Source organism: Clupea harengus, chromosome 10 (assembly GCF_900700415.2).
Source record: "Clupea harengus chromosome 10, Ch_v2.0.2, whole genome shotgun sequence".
Classification (NCBI taxonomy): Eukaryota; Metazoa; Chordata; class Actinopteri; order Clupeiformes; family Clupeidae; genus Clupea; species Clupea harengus.
In genome coordinates this window covers 27,554,959-27,573,261 of record NC_045161.1, presented here as the reverse complement: position 1 = coordinate 27,573,261, position 18,303 = coordinate 27,554,959, and the positions used below count along the sequence as shown (strand labels likewise).

The 18,303-nt window shown below is 44.0% G+C and overlaps 1 protein-coding gene across 10 annotated transcripts in view; it reads right to left on the bottom strand.

Moving 5' to 3' along the window:
- lrrc7 (leucine rich repeat containing 7) overlaps nt 1-18,303 on the bottom strand; it is a 132,578-nt gene that overhangs the window by 112,900 nt on the left and 1,375 nt on the right. The gene's annotated exons all lie outside the window — the stretch shown is intronic.

Below are 18,303 nucleotides of genomic sequence, written 5' to 3'. Positions count from 1 at the left end.
AGCCCCGTACTTTATCCATTCTTAGTCTTAGTCATCACAGGCACGACACAAATAAAATAGAGATGAATAAATAAAGGTGAGGAGAGGAGAGGAAAAGAGAGGAGAGGAGAGGAGAAGAGGAGGGGGGAAGAGAGGAGAGGAGGGGGAAGAGAGGAGAAGAGAGGAGAGGAGAGGAGAGGGGAAGAGAGGAGAGGAGAGGAGAGGGGAAGAGAGGAGAGGAGAGAGGGTAAAGTGGAGCAGCGGTCTCTGCGGTCCTTCATTTCTGGGACGTATCGTCAACATCGCCTCCTCCGCTGAGGTACGTCGACTCCAGTATGGAGGAGACAACTCACATACCATTATGAGCTGTGTGCTTATCTGTGTGAAACGGCAGAGGAAATCCAATCCTGTGTGTGTCATTGTGCCTTTGTGTGTGTGTGTGTGTGTGTGTGTGCGTGTGAGAGAGAGAGAGAGAGAGAGAGAGAGAGAGAGAGAGAGCCCCGGGGCTAAACAGGACAAAAGAGAGGGAGAAAAGACGAGAAGAAGGGATGAGTGCACCATGTGAGCGTGATATCACTGCAATATTTGAACAAGTGTACCTCCGGGCTCCCGTACAGGCACATGTTGCCACTCACACAACAGCCCTGCATTTCTGCACCTGCCCACGGCCCTTTCTCTTTTAGTGTTTCATCTATTCACTCTTTTTTATTTTTAGCCACACTATTACATACATAGAGTTACATGTAAACAGTACACATCCATTTGTCCTGCTAATATGTCGTGGTTTCTTTACTTCTTGTAATCTTGTATGACATTTCCAATCTACTTTCCATGTAGACTCATTTGCATCTCTTAATTTATCATTTACAATACTCCAAATAGAAATTGTACTTTTTTTTTTACCCTTTTTACCAAAAACAGTGCGCTGTTCTTTCTCTCCGATTCCTTGTCAATTTTATAATGACAAGGTGTTTTTTCTGCTTAGACTACAACTTACCATTTTGATTTCATTCACAATCATGACCATGTCAAAAGCCAGTACGCACACACGGCATGATCTGAGCTTTCAGTAATGACATAAATGTCTGTTTCAAGCATGAAACCTCCAGCATGAAAGAGTAGATAGATGTCACCCAGGGACTTTCTTGGCATCCCAGAATGCCTCACTCTGGCCTACTTGGTATTTCGGGTGTCTTGATAGTTCCTTGCTGAAACAAACGGAGACATTACACAGCTCTCTATGGCAAAGAACCACAATGGAGTTTTTTTTTCTAGTTGCAGTAAACATCGTATTCATCCACAGAGCTCTAACTTATTTGATAGATCTATCCAATCTTCCCAGCCACACAAACACTATACAATATACCCCTGAGTGGGCCCCATACCAGTGATCTGTGTACACTGTACGAAACCCATTGCTGCTTCATGGAGTGCAGCACATACGCACAGCTACAGTTTTAAAGGTAAAGGTCTGATATTTAGCTTTTATTACACTTTTATTCATAGCAACTTACAGTACTTGCGTATCCTGGCTAGGGACCGCACAACTTACGCTAACCACTGCACCAACAGCACAGCCTCGAGTTTAAGGCACAGCCTGAGTTCAAACATGTTTATTTCTTTTTGATGAGTGCCAAACATCGTCAAATTCAAACGTTTAAATAGGCATTCACATTTCTCGTCCCGAGTGACCACGCTGCTCTGACCTTATTCTGTCTGAGTCTGTTTCCATGAGGATCCTGCTGAGACGGAGCCAGGATGGTGCTTAACCAAAATCACTCATTATAAACATCAATCAAACTCTCAGACCTGAACTCTTCTCTTCATCACAGCATCTCATCTGGTTTGTATACCTATGGGTTCTCAGACTTTTCCTCCATCTGTATGTGTGTGTCTGTGTCTGTGTCTGTGTGTGTGTGTGTCTCTGTGTGTGTGTGTATGTGTGTGTGTGTGTGTGTGTGTGTGTGTGTGTGTGTGTGTGTGTGTGTGTGTGTGTATGTGTATCTGTGTGTGTGTTTGTCTGTGTGTGTATTCTGGGGACTGCCTTAGACATCACAGTCCAGTGCAGGCCAAATTAGTGTCTCCTCCAACATGCTGTTACCATGGCAAGGGTGGAGAGAATCAGTCATTACTGTCACTTCCTCTGGGAAATATGACAATGATCAATCTCACTCGCCCAGATTGACAACCATACTGTGGCAGAAATAAAGGGTGACACAAGAGTGTGATTACAGATGGGCCAAGCCTCTAATGATAAATACAGGATGGGTTACTGTGAAACTGGAAATAACCCTGATATACTGTAGATTCTAGACTTCTAGACCTACTGGCTTTCCCTACCTCTTAGATTTCATGGCGACAACCACCTTAGTGAAGCAGCTCGAGCTGTGATGTGTTAGTCGTACACGGACATGCAGGCTCAAACTTGTGCTGGTCGACAGACAAAGGTGTTTTACCTGTCACATCAGTGTGAATAGCAAGTGCTTTCTGCGATAAATAAGACGGTCACAGCTGAGCTTCTAACGTGAACAATTCATTTGGAAAACCACTAATCCAGGGGCTTTCTGTAGCCGAAACATTAGCACGCTAGCAAAGGCAGAGAAGACCAAATCTAGTAAGGTGAAGAATTTGTCTATGCAACGTGGAACATTTCTTGCCTCCAAATGACTGAACACTTAACAACATGCCCAGGGTTAGTCCACCCAAGGACGGGATGAACAGTCTGAAGGTCTAACCCTTATTGTAGCTATTAATCTCACAGGCGAAAACTCCTATGGCCTTCTAATGGTGTATTAATGTGCTCCACGTATGCTGATGCGTGCGCATCAGTGAAGACAGACATAAAACAACATTAGTGACTATGAGTCTCGCTTGACATTCTCATGGTCCAAAAACATTTGTCTATTACCCAGAGTGCATCTGAAAAAAGAAGTCACTAGCAGCTAGCTGTAGATTTTAAATGAGCCAGGAGATGCAGTCGTGGTTATGCACAAAGGTGAGACTCAATTCAGTCAGATAACTCAAACACACCTACGCACACCCAACTGCAGGGAAGGTAACAGAGACAGAAGGCTAGAATAGTGTAGGCAGGAAATGTTGACACGCTGTGCAAAACATAATGCGAACAATGGTGGGTTTGTTTAGTTAATGCTACCCAAACCTTCTATCTATCTATCTATCTATCTATCTATCTATTCTATCTAAATGACATACAGACACTAGGAATGGTTCCGCTTTACCTAAAATAAAGTGTCAAATCCACAGATCTCCATATTTACCTCTGTGCGCTCGCTCGACTGAAAAGGAGGAGAACATCCGAGCAGAATGCTGAAGCGGCCCAAACAAGCAGGTGGGCAGTTAAACTCTATGGTGTTTTGAAATGATGAGTTTCCTCCTTGTCATGCTTCTGCACAACTGGCCCCATAAGCGTGGGTTGGGAGGCCGTGCGGACAGCAAGCCAGCCAGCCAGCCAGCCAGCATTGACTCATTAAGATCATACTGGCCAAACCATGTGAGGGCAAGGCTATTACTTACACACGGGCATGGTGCTGCCCAGAGGCTGTGAGTCAGGCCCTTTCAAATGTGAGCTGCTCGTACGCATTACATCAGCGCCGACCCCCAGGCCCGAGAGGCTAATCATAGGCACGGGGCCAGCCCTGCTGCTGCTGCTGCTGCTGTGGTGGCTTCATATAGCGCAGCCAGCAACATGTCTTTGATTCTCACATGCGTGAAGAGACTCCTACACGACCTCCTCCGCATCTGCCATACAGCACATTTCAGCGCTCTGTGCTTTTGCTGTCTACTGGAATTACACAGGACCGTGACATGACTGACGTGACCGTGATCCATCACGTGTCTTACAGAGGATACTAGTACTGCCCATGGTGGTGTGTGTGTGTCTGTGTGTGTGTGTGTGTGTATTTACACATGTCAAACTGGTGTAGGCTATCAAGACAGCAGCTAGGATGTGCATGGATCTGGGGCAGACCTGACCCTGATGTGGTCTGACGCCAGGCCAGAGGAGTACCTGAGTAAGCCCCCTACCTGGCCAGAGGTGTACCTGTGTAAGCCCCCTACCTGGCCAGAGGAGTACCTGAGTAAGTCCCCTACCTGGCCAGAGGTGTACCTGTGTAAGCCCCCTACCTGGCCAGAGGAGTACCTGAGTAAGATCCTACCTGGCTATTCTTTTGTTTGGGGGTGGGGGTGGGGGGGTAGATGTTGCGTGCCTTTTTACTGGTGAACTCACTAGTTTTAGATCAAAACTCCTCACTGCTGCGTTAAGATAAAGGGAGAGTGCCTGGTCGTAGAGGCTCAGCTCCTGGGAGTCAACCCAACCCTGAGAGTGAGGAACCTGGAGAGGCTCCAGGGAAGCCAGTGCGGTGGCGCTGGCGCTGGCAAACGGAACACAGAGAGCATGTCTTATTTGTGACTTCACACAGACGACACCGAGTGGGCCGGCAACCAAGCATGCTACACAGAGTTACCATGGAAACTGCAGGGTTGCGAGGAGAGAAGTGCAAGACAGAGGATGCGAGTTCAGTTCTGTCATTTAATCACCTGATGTTCACCATGTAGGTTATGCCACAGAAAGACACGCCGCAGAGAGCCGTGGGAACTTTTGTGAGTGTCTCTGTGAGAACTAACCTCTCTGATTATAAACTCGGGCATCTCAACCATACCAGTAACGGTATGGTCAAGTCCCATTCTAAGTAAATAATGGCTAACGGCAATTTAAATGTATTTCAACTCGGTTGAACAGAAAGTCACGATCAGTGCCTCGTCAATAATCCCCCCGGGAGAGGTCAAAGGCTCGGTTGGATGCGGGCCACTCAGGAAATAATGAACAGGAAACAAACACAACACAACACAATGCACCGTCCCCCACATCACTGCCTGAGCCAGTCAACGAAACCACAGCTCCATCTACTGAACAAAGTCAGACACGAAACACAGACCTCGTGTTAGGAGAGAGATCCATTTGTTCATCTACTGAACAAAGTCTGACACAAAACACAGACCTCACATCAGAAGAGGGATCCATTTGTTCATCTACTGTACAAAGAAGGCCAACCTGCTGATTTAATACATATCTCATACATCTATATGTGCAATGTAAAGCACTATAAAAACGCAGCGCTATAAAAATAAAATTGAATTAAATTAATATTTTACATTGTCTAAAGATTAATGTTCTCTTCCTCTTTTCGATCAGTTTTCCATTGAATTCACAACCATTTCCCATCCTGGTGTAAATAAGTAGAAAAGTCCTCAAGACTAAATGAGAAAAGCAATGGCCGACAGCTCTTCTGTGCTGTGCGTGTGTAAGGAGCATAGATCACAAAATAATTTCACACTGGAATGACGAATGAGCACACAGGAGATTGCCCCACGAGAGTGTACGAAACTACCCTTAGTACACCGTACAATAAATCCACACAAATCCCAATACAAAGTAGAATAGTAATACCTACTTCTGCTTGTGTAATGAGATGACTGCTGAGGTAACAGAATCCACAAATCTGACTGAACATCAAAAACATCAAGGTTATAATGATGCTCAAGCATCGTAACTAAATACAGTCCTGACAGCTGACATTAAGAACAGAGAGGCAGTCCTGTCTCCTTCTGTCTCTGTCTCTCCGTCCCATGTCTCTCCCTTCCTATTTCTCTCTCCATCTCTGTCTCTCTCCATGTCTCTCCGTCCCTTGTCTCTCCCTCCCTGTCTCTGTCTCTTTGTGTGTAGGATGCTGCTGGTGAGTGGGTGGGATAAGGGGAAACATCACAGTAGCAGCGGAATGAGGAGCTGAGTCACCAGGGATAATCCCTCTCTATGAACTCCCCAAGTCCACACGGCTGCCCCGCAAACCCCCACCAAACCCCACCAACTTGCTGCGTCACTCAACAAGACAAACCATTACGACATGATCCATTTCAAACCCCACCAACCTGCTGCGTCACTCAACAAGACAAACTGTTAGGACAAGATCCATACATATCAAACCCCACCAACCTGCTGTGTCATTCAACAAGACACAATTATGACACGATCCGTACATTTCAAATCCAGTGAGCTAATGCGTCTTTCAACAAAACAGACTATTGAGAGATCACTGATACATATCGGACTCCATTAAACTGCTGCCTCATTCAGCCGAGACAACCATTATGGCAAGATTCATATCTATCAAACCCCACTAAACGACTGCGTCATTCAACAAAACAAACCATTATGACATGATCCATATGTACTGCATCAAACTAATATGTCACTGTCATATGTCACTAATGATGATCCAAACCAATCAAACGATTGCTTCATTCAGAAAACAGACCGTGACAATATAAGCCAAAACATATCTCCAACCCTGTCGAACTACAGAGTCACTAAGCGAAACACACAGTAATGTGATATAATGATCTATAGCAAGATTCCAATGATAGTCTTTAGCTAAGGCTTCACTGTCAGCTGCCTTCATAACTGTCAGTAAAAACAGACATCCACAAAACAGTTTTTCAAAATCACGAAAAACTATTTCATATTTTCTCCCCACAGGCTCAAAAGCACAGAACTCTGGGAAATACAAGTGGAGGCAATTAACCAGCTACTTACCAAACTCTCTACATAAATAAATAAAACGCATTCTGAGTGGCTTGATTGCTTTCAACATGGCATGGTTTTTGCAAATGTAATTTCTGACCGTGACATACAGTACATATTCAGATTCTAATATGAGGAAATGTGCCTCCTTCGGAACAAATGAGAATAAATGGAAAGCGTCTGATCCTGCTGGTAATGTGATTATGCAACATGGTGATGAGATAGGACTGAGACGGAGACCCTACAGTGTTAACCTCCTCCTGTCCGTCAAACTCACTGTGGCCAGATACGCGCATATGACTCATGAAGGGGAAATCGTGGTGGAAGACAAACACAGTGAAAATGCCAAAAGCTTACACCATGAAAAACTAACTGCAACACTCACAGGTCAGACAGAGGCCACCTGCCTTACAACTTCTCAAAATAAAAAATAATGGATGGGTTGTATCACTGTAAATAGGTCTGCAGACCGAATTAGGACCCCCATTTAAGGACCAGTCAGTGCAATAGAAATGGACATACATACTACTAATGTTGTGCTCTTGTAGCTCAGCTGATAAAGCGAAATGATCCATCACACATGCTGATGAAATGCACACATGCTAAATGATACAAACACCTTTACAAATTCCTGAGTTTGATACACATGCCAAATGATACAAACACCTGAGTTTGATACACCTGCTAAATTATACAAACACCTGGGTTTGATACACATGCTAAATGATACAAACACCTTTACAAATTCCTGAGTTTGATACACATGCCAAATGATACAAACACCTTTACAAATTCCTGAGTTTGATACACATGATAAATGATAAAAAAAAACCTTTACAAACACCTGGGTTTGATACACATGCTAAATGAAACACACACCTTTACAAACACCTGGGTTTGATACACATGCTAAATGAAACACACACCTTTACAAACACCTGGGTTTGATTTCCAGGGAGTCACATGATGATGAAACATACACTTGTACTGGACTGTGCTGTGCCGTAAGCCCCTTTGGTTAAAGGCGTCTGCTAAAGGAACAAATTATAAGACTAAGCTTGTCACTCGGAGGTGACGACAGCAGCCCCAACGGCAAGGTGTCTGTCAGGTAATTTCCTCCTTACAGGCCCTTATGTGGGCTGATGGTGGGTTGTTTGCTGGCCATTTAAAAACTCAGATGACTCACACTGCGCAAGACACCAGCCGTGTGGACGGAGGCGGAAGACAAATTGATCTACATGAAAAGTACATCACTTCGTACAATACTGATAATGAACACCGGCTCAGGAGCAATCAATATGCTTAGCGCAACCAATAAATGGCTACCTCGCCTACCCGTCATTGGGCAGTAATAGCTGTGCTTACAAGCCCATGAACATAATGGTGTCTGATAATAATGACTTCTCTGAGCTCGTGTACCAACACAGGGCCCGTTATGCTCATCTAGGTGCACTTATGACTGCTGACATCCTGCAGGCGCTGTTAGTGAAATGAATATTCATGTTAGCAAGAAAAGCGGCATGTTGAGAAAGGCTTAATGAGAGGAAGTGCAATTTGTCACACACGCACACACACACAGACACACACACACACTGAAATAGAGACGGTATAACTGGCGGTGAAGTGGAGATGTGGTGAGCAGGCGGCGAGCTCCCGCGGTTCCCCAGGTGATGATTGTATATCTGTGCGGCGCTGCGGATGGACTCAGTGTGCGGCGGGGGTTTGATGTGGCGGTCGGGTAGAACGGCAGTGCAGGGGGGTGTACTTCATTTCAAGGGGTGGTGAGATTGACTGACACATCGTAGCGCTCTATCCTGCTGGGTAAAGGAATTCTGAACGTTGACATGCCCATCAGCAAGCAGGGACTGCTGCTGACTTGAAGAATAACACACAACACAACACACAAACAACACGCCAAACACCAAACACACACACACACACAGCACACATACACAACAAAGGCACTATCACAAGGTCCAAAGAACAGAACAGAATGGAACAGACTAGAATACACCAGAACAGAATAGAATGAAACAGAACAGATGAGAAGGGAGTGAAACAGAACAGGGAGGAACAGAAAAGAAAGCATTAGAATGAGAGATAGAGAAGAGGATAGAGCATAATATAGAATAGAACAGAACACCATGCAATGGAACAGAACACAATAGCACAGAATAGAAGGAAACAGAAGAAAAGAAAACCGGACAAAACAAGGCACTGCAGGTCAGGGCAAGGAAGTATGGGTGAGAACAGGTCCAGAGAGAACAGAACAGGACCAAGACGAAGAACTGAACAGAACCCTACTGACAGAACCAGAATAGACCAGGTCAAGCACATAAGCGTACCCACAGCAATCCTCTCATGTTCATTAGTGTCCTGGAACATCATTTCTGCTTTAAGATGCTGCAGCATTATAAAAATCAATAATGGCTACCTTTACATCATGTGAGGTAAACATGTGATGTAGGCACCTTTGCTGTATGCGTGTTGATCATCTAATGGGATGTGGAATAGTAACTGATGAAGTACATAACATTCACAAGGTGTCAACCAATCTTCCGTTAAAAGGAATTAGTTACCTGATACCTGAGAGTCAGTTAGTTAGAGTTTCTCAGAGTTATCTGAGAAATCTGACCTTACAGGTTATCTCTGATCGACATCATTTCACCCTTCACTTAAAGACAGGATATTTACCAGGTTTCTTTTGTATGTTCATGAACTGAAGTATATTACTGGTATGAAAAGAAAAAATAGGTCAATTGTTTGACCCAACTTGATGCCACAAACACACTACTGACACAAAACAGAGAAATCCTTAACAAAAATGTTACAAAAAAAAAATATGTATTCTGTGTATAACTGGTTCACTGGTTCTAGTCCTTTTTAGGTGTTTTGCCTTAGTCTTGATGCCTCTGCACAACTGATGTGAAGGCAACAGCTTGATTAGCACTAAGCTTTTCAGTCAATTTATTACAGTGCTTTGATCAAACTGAAACAACTGACATTTTGACTGTTGTACCAAAGAAAGAGAATTGACCTCTCCATCTACTGGTTTGTGAATTCAAGGGCGGTGTCAAGTTTTCTATTAAAAGATCCACCCACTATGAAGGAATGTGTGCAAAACCGATTGTTATAGCAATCCTGTGAGTTACAAAGAGAGAGAGGGATTGTGTGTCTCAATCTGAATACAAATCTGGGCTGCATTTGATAGAGCCAGCTCCAGTATTTATTTTTCTCTCTCTCTCTCTCTCTCTCTCTCTCTCTCTCTCTCTCTCTCTCTCTTTGTCATCTTCTCCCACAGCCGGGCAGCCTCTGGAGTGCTTTATAAGGGGCTGTGAAGTGAAAGATGGAGAGCTGTGTTAGCTGGCTTCAGTCCACAAAGTCCTCTTTCTAATTTAGAGCCCAGGGAGAAAGTCAGTATCTGCCATATCGCTGAAAAACTGCATCAGGACGTGTGTGGGAAGGGAACTTCTTTTAAAACATGCCCTAACGCAGATGAAGGTTAGTGTGCCTGTACTACAACATGCCTTACCAAGCGTGCCTGTACTAAAGCATGGCCTAACACAGATGAAGGTTAGAGAGCACAGAACTTTGGTATGGTAGTGATTTCTGAGCTCAACATGGGGCCATTCCTACTCAGTCCTTTCACACCCATGTCAAGTCATTCCCAAAGTGATGACCTTTGACCTTTGTATGACTGTAGCTCTCATGAGTAAGCAGGGCACCACAAGGAGAGGTGGGAGTTTTGCTCTCTGTGCTGTGAGCTCTCTCTGTTCGATTTTTTCTCTGTCACTTTCTCTATCTTTCCCTCTCCCTATTTCTCCCCCAATGCACACTCACTCTCTTACTTTATCCTTTTCTTTTGTAATTATCCCTCTCTCTCTCCCTTCCTCTCTCTATCCCTCTACTCCTCTCTCTCCCCTATCTCTCTCTCCCTCTACTTCCCTCTCTCTTTCCATCACTCTCTCTTCTTCTACTCCCCTCTTTCTCCCTCTCTCTCTCCATCTCTCTCTCCCTACACTCCCCTCTCTCTGTCTCTCTCTCACTCCACTCCCCTCTTTCTCCTCATGTCTCTTTCTCCCTTTCTCTCTCTCCATCTCTTTCTCTCTCTCTCTCTCTCCCTCCACTCCCCTCTTTCTCATCATCCCTCTCTCTCTCCATCCCCCCATCTATCTGGAAGCCTCGGTGACCCTGCTGTGTTGTAGGCCTTGCTGTGGGAGGTTAACTGGTACAGTATGCTGCCTGCTTGGCACCCGGAACGAGCGGGTAGTCAGCGCAAGTGCGGGCCCCGGCACCGAGGCTCTTCCCTCAGCAGGGGCCACTCTCTGTCAGCGCTCGACTGGAACGTAGCTGCCACTACGCTCCTCCTCATCTCAACCTCCCCTCTACCCCTCCCCAAACAGAATAACAGTGCAAAGTGCAGACGCCCACACGCTGTTTAAAATGAAAGCTTGGTTGTGGGCGGACAAGCAGGAGCTGAAGCCAGAGCTGAGCCGAATGCTGAGGAGAGGAGAGGAAAAGAGAGGAGAGGAGAGGAGGGAAGGAGGGGATGGGAGAGGAGAGGAGAAGAGATGGAGGCAGAAGAGAGGGGAGGAGGGCAGATTAGAGGAGAGGAGAGGAGAGGAGAGGAGAGCAGCAGCAGCAGTAATGTGTTCTGGAGGCAATGAGAGCCAGGAGATGGCCTCTCCATATTCATGACCAACGCAACGCAACGCAACGCAGCGCAGCGCAGCGGAGCGAAGCAAAGTGAGGATGAGTCAAAGTGCTGACAGCCAAGAAGCGACGTGAGCACTGGGGATTCTCCACCACAAGCAGCCCAGTGCCGGCCAACAGGGCCCTCTCACACAGCCGCAGGCCTCCAGGAACGTCTCTTTAGAGAAGCTGTTTATGGTGTTTTCCTTGAAATTCATCTCACACTGCTATCAAGCTGCAGCCTGCCTAAGACCAGTCACTTGCCAGAATGAACGTATGCAGAAAAACAGTCAAATACGCCTTTCTGCAAGGTTGGTAACTATACACGAAATACATCATGTAATTAAAAAAATATCAATGTTAGAGCTTACAAAAGCTGCAAAAATAGATATGGAAAGCTGAAATAGCAGAAGTAGGGATTTGAGTCCTTCTATCCAGCAGAAGCTAAGCTACGAGGCCTGGTGCATCCGTGTGGGCGGCTGCAGCTCTTTGTGGCTTTTCCACAATGGCTACATCCTGAAGCAACACAACACAACCCGATGCAGCAGCGTCGAGCGTCAGCGAGTCTGAATGGGTGAGATTCAGGGCCCGACTGACTCATACGTCTGCGCTTGTGACGCGTTCAGATTGTTCCAGGGGTAACGGCACGGAGACGCTCCCCCCGTTGAATAATATGCTAATGATAACGAGGTGGTAAAGCCGGCGCCAGGTTGTGTGTGTGGGCCGGCCTCGCGTTGAGGTGCCTATGCACCATGGAAACCCATGCAGATACGCGCTGCTAATTGCACAACCTGCTGACAGACGTCGACACAAAGGGAGAATAACACCAACGTTTGGGTCGAAGAGACACAGGGACTCCTACTCCACACGCCACTGAAAAAGCCTGGAATATTCAACAGAAGGCACATGCTATCAGTTACTCAAAACGTCCTCTCTCTCACATAAATGCAGTGAGAGCCTAGTTAAATACCTTTATTATTATATGGCTTCTCAGAATGTTGCAAAAAGTTCAATTGAACAAAATTAACAAAGAACTTCACTTTCTATGCTCGAAAAGAACGTCACACTCTATGCTAGAAATGTACAATACTGCTGTGCAATTTCCAGCTCAACTCATCAGTTCAGCTCAGCAGCTGTGACTTAGCATATGCTGGAGAAGTCCTGACAGCTTAAAGTAGGACTAAAAGCAGTTGCCTGCAGTGAGTACTTAAAAGTCTCTTGTACTTCCTATTATACTGCCAGTTTCAAACCTTTATTACATCAAAGTTTTTTTTTTAGTTATTAATATTGCTGCAAACATTTACACCAAAGTGTTTTTGTTTTTGAGTACACAATGTAAGTAATTTCTTATCAGTATTTTCAGGTCTGACAAAACAGTGTAGTTATTGGCCTTCTCCAGCAGTGTAATGGCTAATTGCCCACCAAAGGTATTTTCATTCATCATCTGAGATTTCTTAATTTCTATCAAAATGTAAAGGGGAACTTGAGTTATCTGAGAAATAACTGTTTAAGACAACATGGGTTGTAGATTAACATTTTAGTCGTGTTTTGCTCTTCATTTTGATTGTCACTGTTCAAGGTTGTGCGACAGAAAAAGGCTTTGGTTGCAGGAATACTTGAAGCATTGACAGAGCCCCTTCGCTGGTATGGTCCTGTTTGTTTTTATTTATTCATATGTACTAATCCTCCCTCCTAATACTGAAGTAAACAAACATATGTCACCTCTACTGTATAATACGTGTGTCTTTAGTTCTGGTGGTTCTCCCAGTATATAAAACTCTAATTCAAACAAACTGACTCTCACTTGTACAGCTCTCTGCTTATGCAAGGAAATACACAGCATGAGAGGTGTTTGTTAAGTGCCAGCTACTCTCAGCTTGTTACACATAATACACACTCAAAAGGATGGAGAGCAGTAACTAAAGTGTGTTTGTGTGTCTGTGTGTGTGTGTGTGTGTGTGTGTGTGTGTGTGTGTGTGCGTGTGCGTGTGTGTGTGTGCGTGTGCATGTGTGAAACAAAACAAAACAAACCCAACTAAAATGGTCTGGCACCTGACGGACCCCAGAGGAATGAGGCTTACCTTTTGTCACACCAAAGGATGGCCTTCTCCAGCGCCCAGTCAGTTTTGCCACCCACAAGAAACCCACACAGTTTTATTCCTTTTGTTTTTTTACCATAAAACCTGGCTGGTGCTTCCTGCTCCTGATCTCCCCATGCGGTGTATGAGTCACTATGGTCACTTCCTGGTTTGGCTACAGGTGATTAGCTGGCTGAAAACAAAACAGAACACTTGCACAAAAACCCACCTCCCAAGGCTGCGGAGTCAAGTGAACCCACCTCCATTTAGGCTGACCGGGCCTAGAAAATGAACCCTCCTCTCCAGAGTACCCCAAAATCACTACTTTCACTACTTTCCTCTGCAGTATGCCTCACACAATCTACATCACTGATGCCTCACACAATCTCTACACCATTGATGCCTCACACAATCTCTACACCATTGATGCCTCACACAATCTCTACACCATTGATGGCTCACACAGTCTCTACACCATCGCCATTCTCCTTCCACAGGTTACCCATCACTGCAATTAAAGGGATAGCCCCACCCCCTACTGAGGGACCGTCATCACTGCAATTAAAGGGATAGCCCCACCCCTACTGAGGGACCGTCAGCTGCACATGCAAGAGCATAACAGGTGCAAGTAATTCATTAAAGAAATAAAGAAATAAACTAAATATAAGTTCATGTACATGTGCTCGTGTGTATAGAGTATGTGTATATAGGACACGGCAAAGGTTGCATTCATACATGCACTAATGCCAAAAATAGGACCAAGCTTGGAATCTTTAGTCAACACCTTTAAATACATTGTAATAACTTAGAGGATGTTGTATTTTGTTAATTATAATTTATTTCATTAACAATTTATAATTATATTATTTGCATGGAATTCACTGATATTGATTCATGGATTCATGTCTGGAACCTGCTCTCCGTCATGTCATGTCACGGAGCGGAAGGGAAAGGCAGAGTGAAAGGCTGATGAGGAACTGCTGAGTACTTGTTCTGCAAGGTTATGAACTGATCCAACAACGCGATCATCAAACAGGCCCGAAACGAAAGTGCTGTTTTTAAGACTTTCCTGTCCAAGCAGAGAGCTATGCAGCTGAGTAAGACACTGCCATTAGCAATAACCCCAGCACCACCAGCCTCCCCTCCCCCACACACACACACACACACACCCACACACACACACACACAGGCACACACACACACACACACAGAGGCACACGCACACACACACACACACACAGAGAGAGAGAAAGAGAAGGAGCGCGAAAGAGAAAGAGATTTCTACTGAGGTTTTCTATGCTCTACAGCTGCGAATAAAACTGCTTCTCTGTTTGCGGACTGGCCTTTATCTCATATTATGGACACATTGTATCATGCATGACTTACAGTCCATGAAACCACTAAGCACCCTCTACTTCACTATGAAGATGGTATCAATGAACAGCTTAATGGCTTATGCTAATAGAAGTCAGACCAAAGTGAGCTATAAGAGACCTTTTATCAGTCTTCATGAGCCATTTCAGCGCAGCTAACCATGCTATCAGTATGTATGCTTTAGCATTCTATAGTGTGCTAGAATTAATCAGTTATATAATTAATGTTCTCATTTTCCCTGCTTTGATCATACCCTGCCCTCGCTTTCTCTCACGCTCCTAATTTTTTACAATGTTGTGATGATGATGATGGTGGTGATGAGAAAAAGAAGAAGAAAAAAACCCTGAAGATTTTCCATGGGACGGGCAAATGTAGGCCAGGGTGACCTAGTTGACAGAGGACCCACTTTCATCTGATTGGCTTCGTCAGAGCTATCCACTGAGCGTGCCCAGTCTCCCTTCAAACCGGATATGTCTGGTGCCCACATCACTGCCTCCCACTGCCACCAGTCCACTGCTGTGAAAGCAGAAGCTACGACAGCTATAGAAACTGTAGGCCAGTGAGATTCAGCCTATATATATTCCCTGAGTGTACATTTTCCGAGGAGAGTTGGACAGAAAACCTTGTTGTCCCTTGTACTTCAGGGATCCCCAATCTTTGTTCATATTTGTAATAATAATAATGATTTCTTTCATTTTTCTTGTTTCCCTCAGCATTTCTGCAAATTATTACTTACAGCTTTGCTGCACCATGTTTTCAAAATCCCAAAGTCATCATGTTCCGTGGGATTTGTGTGTAGTACCAGTTAAATACCAATACCAAATGCCAAACTATCCTGGAGTGTTTAAATAAAGTTAGAAAGGGTGAAGTCTCTCGCCTGTACACTGAGTCAGGAACTCAGTATTTACAAGTTTGCTTGCATTCATCTATGCATTTGATAAAATGTAACAACTGCACACTCGATTTTCAATGAAAGGCTTATCTGAATATGCATATGCTGCCTTTTAAGTTATCATTTAGATGGATTTTTCACCGTACATTTTTCAAGTTGCATCGAACTACAAGCCAATTGTGCAAGATACCTCATTATCATGCAAACACCATCATGGAGCTGTGTAAACAATTAGAGTGGATTGTGTTTAGTGGCTTAGTCTACTCTAGGTTATGTTTGCCTACATCGCAGGCCTATGCTTGCCGCCTGCAATGGCTCCTACCCTGGCTTAAGTATGCCCTGACTCCAGGGCCTCATTTCTCTGCATTACCAGAGATCACTCTCTTAAATTGAAACGCTGCTGCAGGCATCTATTATCTATTATAATGTCCATAAGGAGCACTGTCTTAGTTGGCAAATGTCCTCCACTTTCTGGGCACAAAGTTGGTCCAGAACAAGCTGTCATTAATGAAGGCCACACATCAAACATATCAAGAAACAGTACATCTATATTTCCTAGGTTATCCATTTGTATGTGTCTTATAGGATAACGTGTCAGATCATGTGGCTCTCACTTCTTGGCTAGGAGCCCAGAAGAGATCGTCTCCAATGACTTTGAAGACAAAATCACCCCTTGAAGCCTGCAACCTTCATTTGAGTGAAAACCATCAATCTGTGTGGGCAATATCAAACATCTCAACACACTCTTAAATACGGATCAATCAGTGAATACTATTGTATTATAGAGCATTGCAACTTAAAGACCAGCAAAAAGCAGGTCACAATGAAGACTGCAATGTGATAAGACTTAATATGTAAAATTATAAGCTGTTGTGATGTTCATAAAGGTCTAGTTATCGTTCGTTTGGTGCCCTATATCCAAACATATATACACCATATTCAACCTATGTGATGACCCTTTGCACATAGTTATAATAACCATATTATGTTACATATATATATATAGTTTGTATAACCTAACTATGCGATAGAAAAGAAGTACACACAGATTCATATACCCACCCACCATAAAAAACTAAACCCTATCTGAAACTATCCCCCTTTGAAATACAGGCTTCAATACAGCCTCTCATGCTATGCCACCATGAACAACACTCAGCGTACGCACCCCCCAAACCCCCAAAGCTACTGCCTGAAACTCCTCACTGGGGTCCTTCTGGTCCATGTACAACACCACCCCAGGCTACTGGCTATAGAAACCGCACTGGAAAGGAAGGAAGAGGCTTCTGAGAAGGCTGTGAAAAGAGCTTTGTCTCTCCGACTTTTGTTGTGTTATGTGTATGCTTCATTGCTTTATGGCCCCTTTGTCTTCATCTGGCAGTAAGACAAGTAGACTAGGCAACAAAACGGTCATAAAACAAATACACGCCATTCTAACATACCGGCTACAGAAACTGCAGTGCAATCTTTTGAATGCCCCGTGAGGTCGAGACGGAGGGGTTTGCAGTCGACTGATGGACTGTTTATTTTCCCTTACAGAAATAATCTCCTAAAGAAATAATTTAGAGTGTAGTCCAATCCTATCTGTCAGTTGGGTGAAGGCTCACTGGATCAGAGTAATTAGGCCCAAGTTGTTAAATGATGAATCTTTTAGACTGATGGAGCCCAACTTGGTTTCAGTTTTGTATCCATCTATTGCCTATGCACTGACCATAATATGCATCAAGGAAGCAAGTGACTGAACATACAAGTATATGGGTGTGGTTGTAATTTAAGGCAAACCACTTGTGCCCGGTTACAATTTCCACCTGTGGGACAAATCCTGATTCAAATGTACTGAGACCATCTATACATATAGTGGGGATTTCTCACAACACTACTTTCACACATCCACACATCATTTTAATGTACCTCACTTTCATGCAGTAGGCTGTTCTACCCTTGTGTGTAGAGCCACGATCTTACATAAATGACATTAGACCACATCTCTGATACTGTCCTACCAGCCTTGAGTGATTTTACCAGATATCTGTTCACAAAGAATGAATTCTTTATTTTATAAAAGGTGATAAATTAGTATGTAAACCTCCCTAATGCAGTTTGTCTTCTGTTGCATCTGCATGAGAGAACTAGCAATGAAATCTGTCATTCATGCCATGCATGCCATTGGAACTTCATAATCTATATGGCTGTTCTCAGGAACTTTTTAAAGGGCTTTGGAGATAGCTAAATTGCATTCAAATGACTCACTCCACTCTTCAAGTGCTATTTAATATGGAAAAAACAAGAACAAGAAGACCCTGACACCTAGGGCCCACATCAGTGTTCAAGGTGGCGTCCACCCACACAGAGAACCCTCTTGAACACAGGCTAATGATGACTACTTTCGAGTTTTATTTCAACATATCCCGAAAAAGGCTTTCTTTGTATGCCTTTACAACATTAAATGTCTGTGGATCACAGGACTTTAAAAGCTTTTACTGGAAGACTATTACTTTTTAATTTCGATTAATCATCTCGAAAATGATACACAGTAACTATTCAACAAGGATACCTTTGGTGAAATTACAAGAATTACACCACAACATTGACCCAACGACATGCGCTCATGTTCATGTAAATGACACCATGTCAATCACACTGTTAAAGCTGGTCTTCAAATGTAATGCATTAATTCGAGGATGACATAA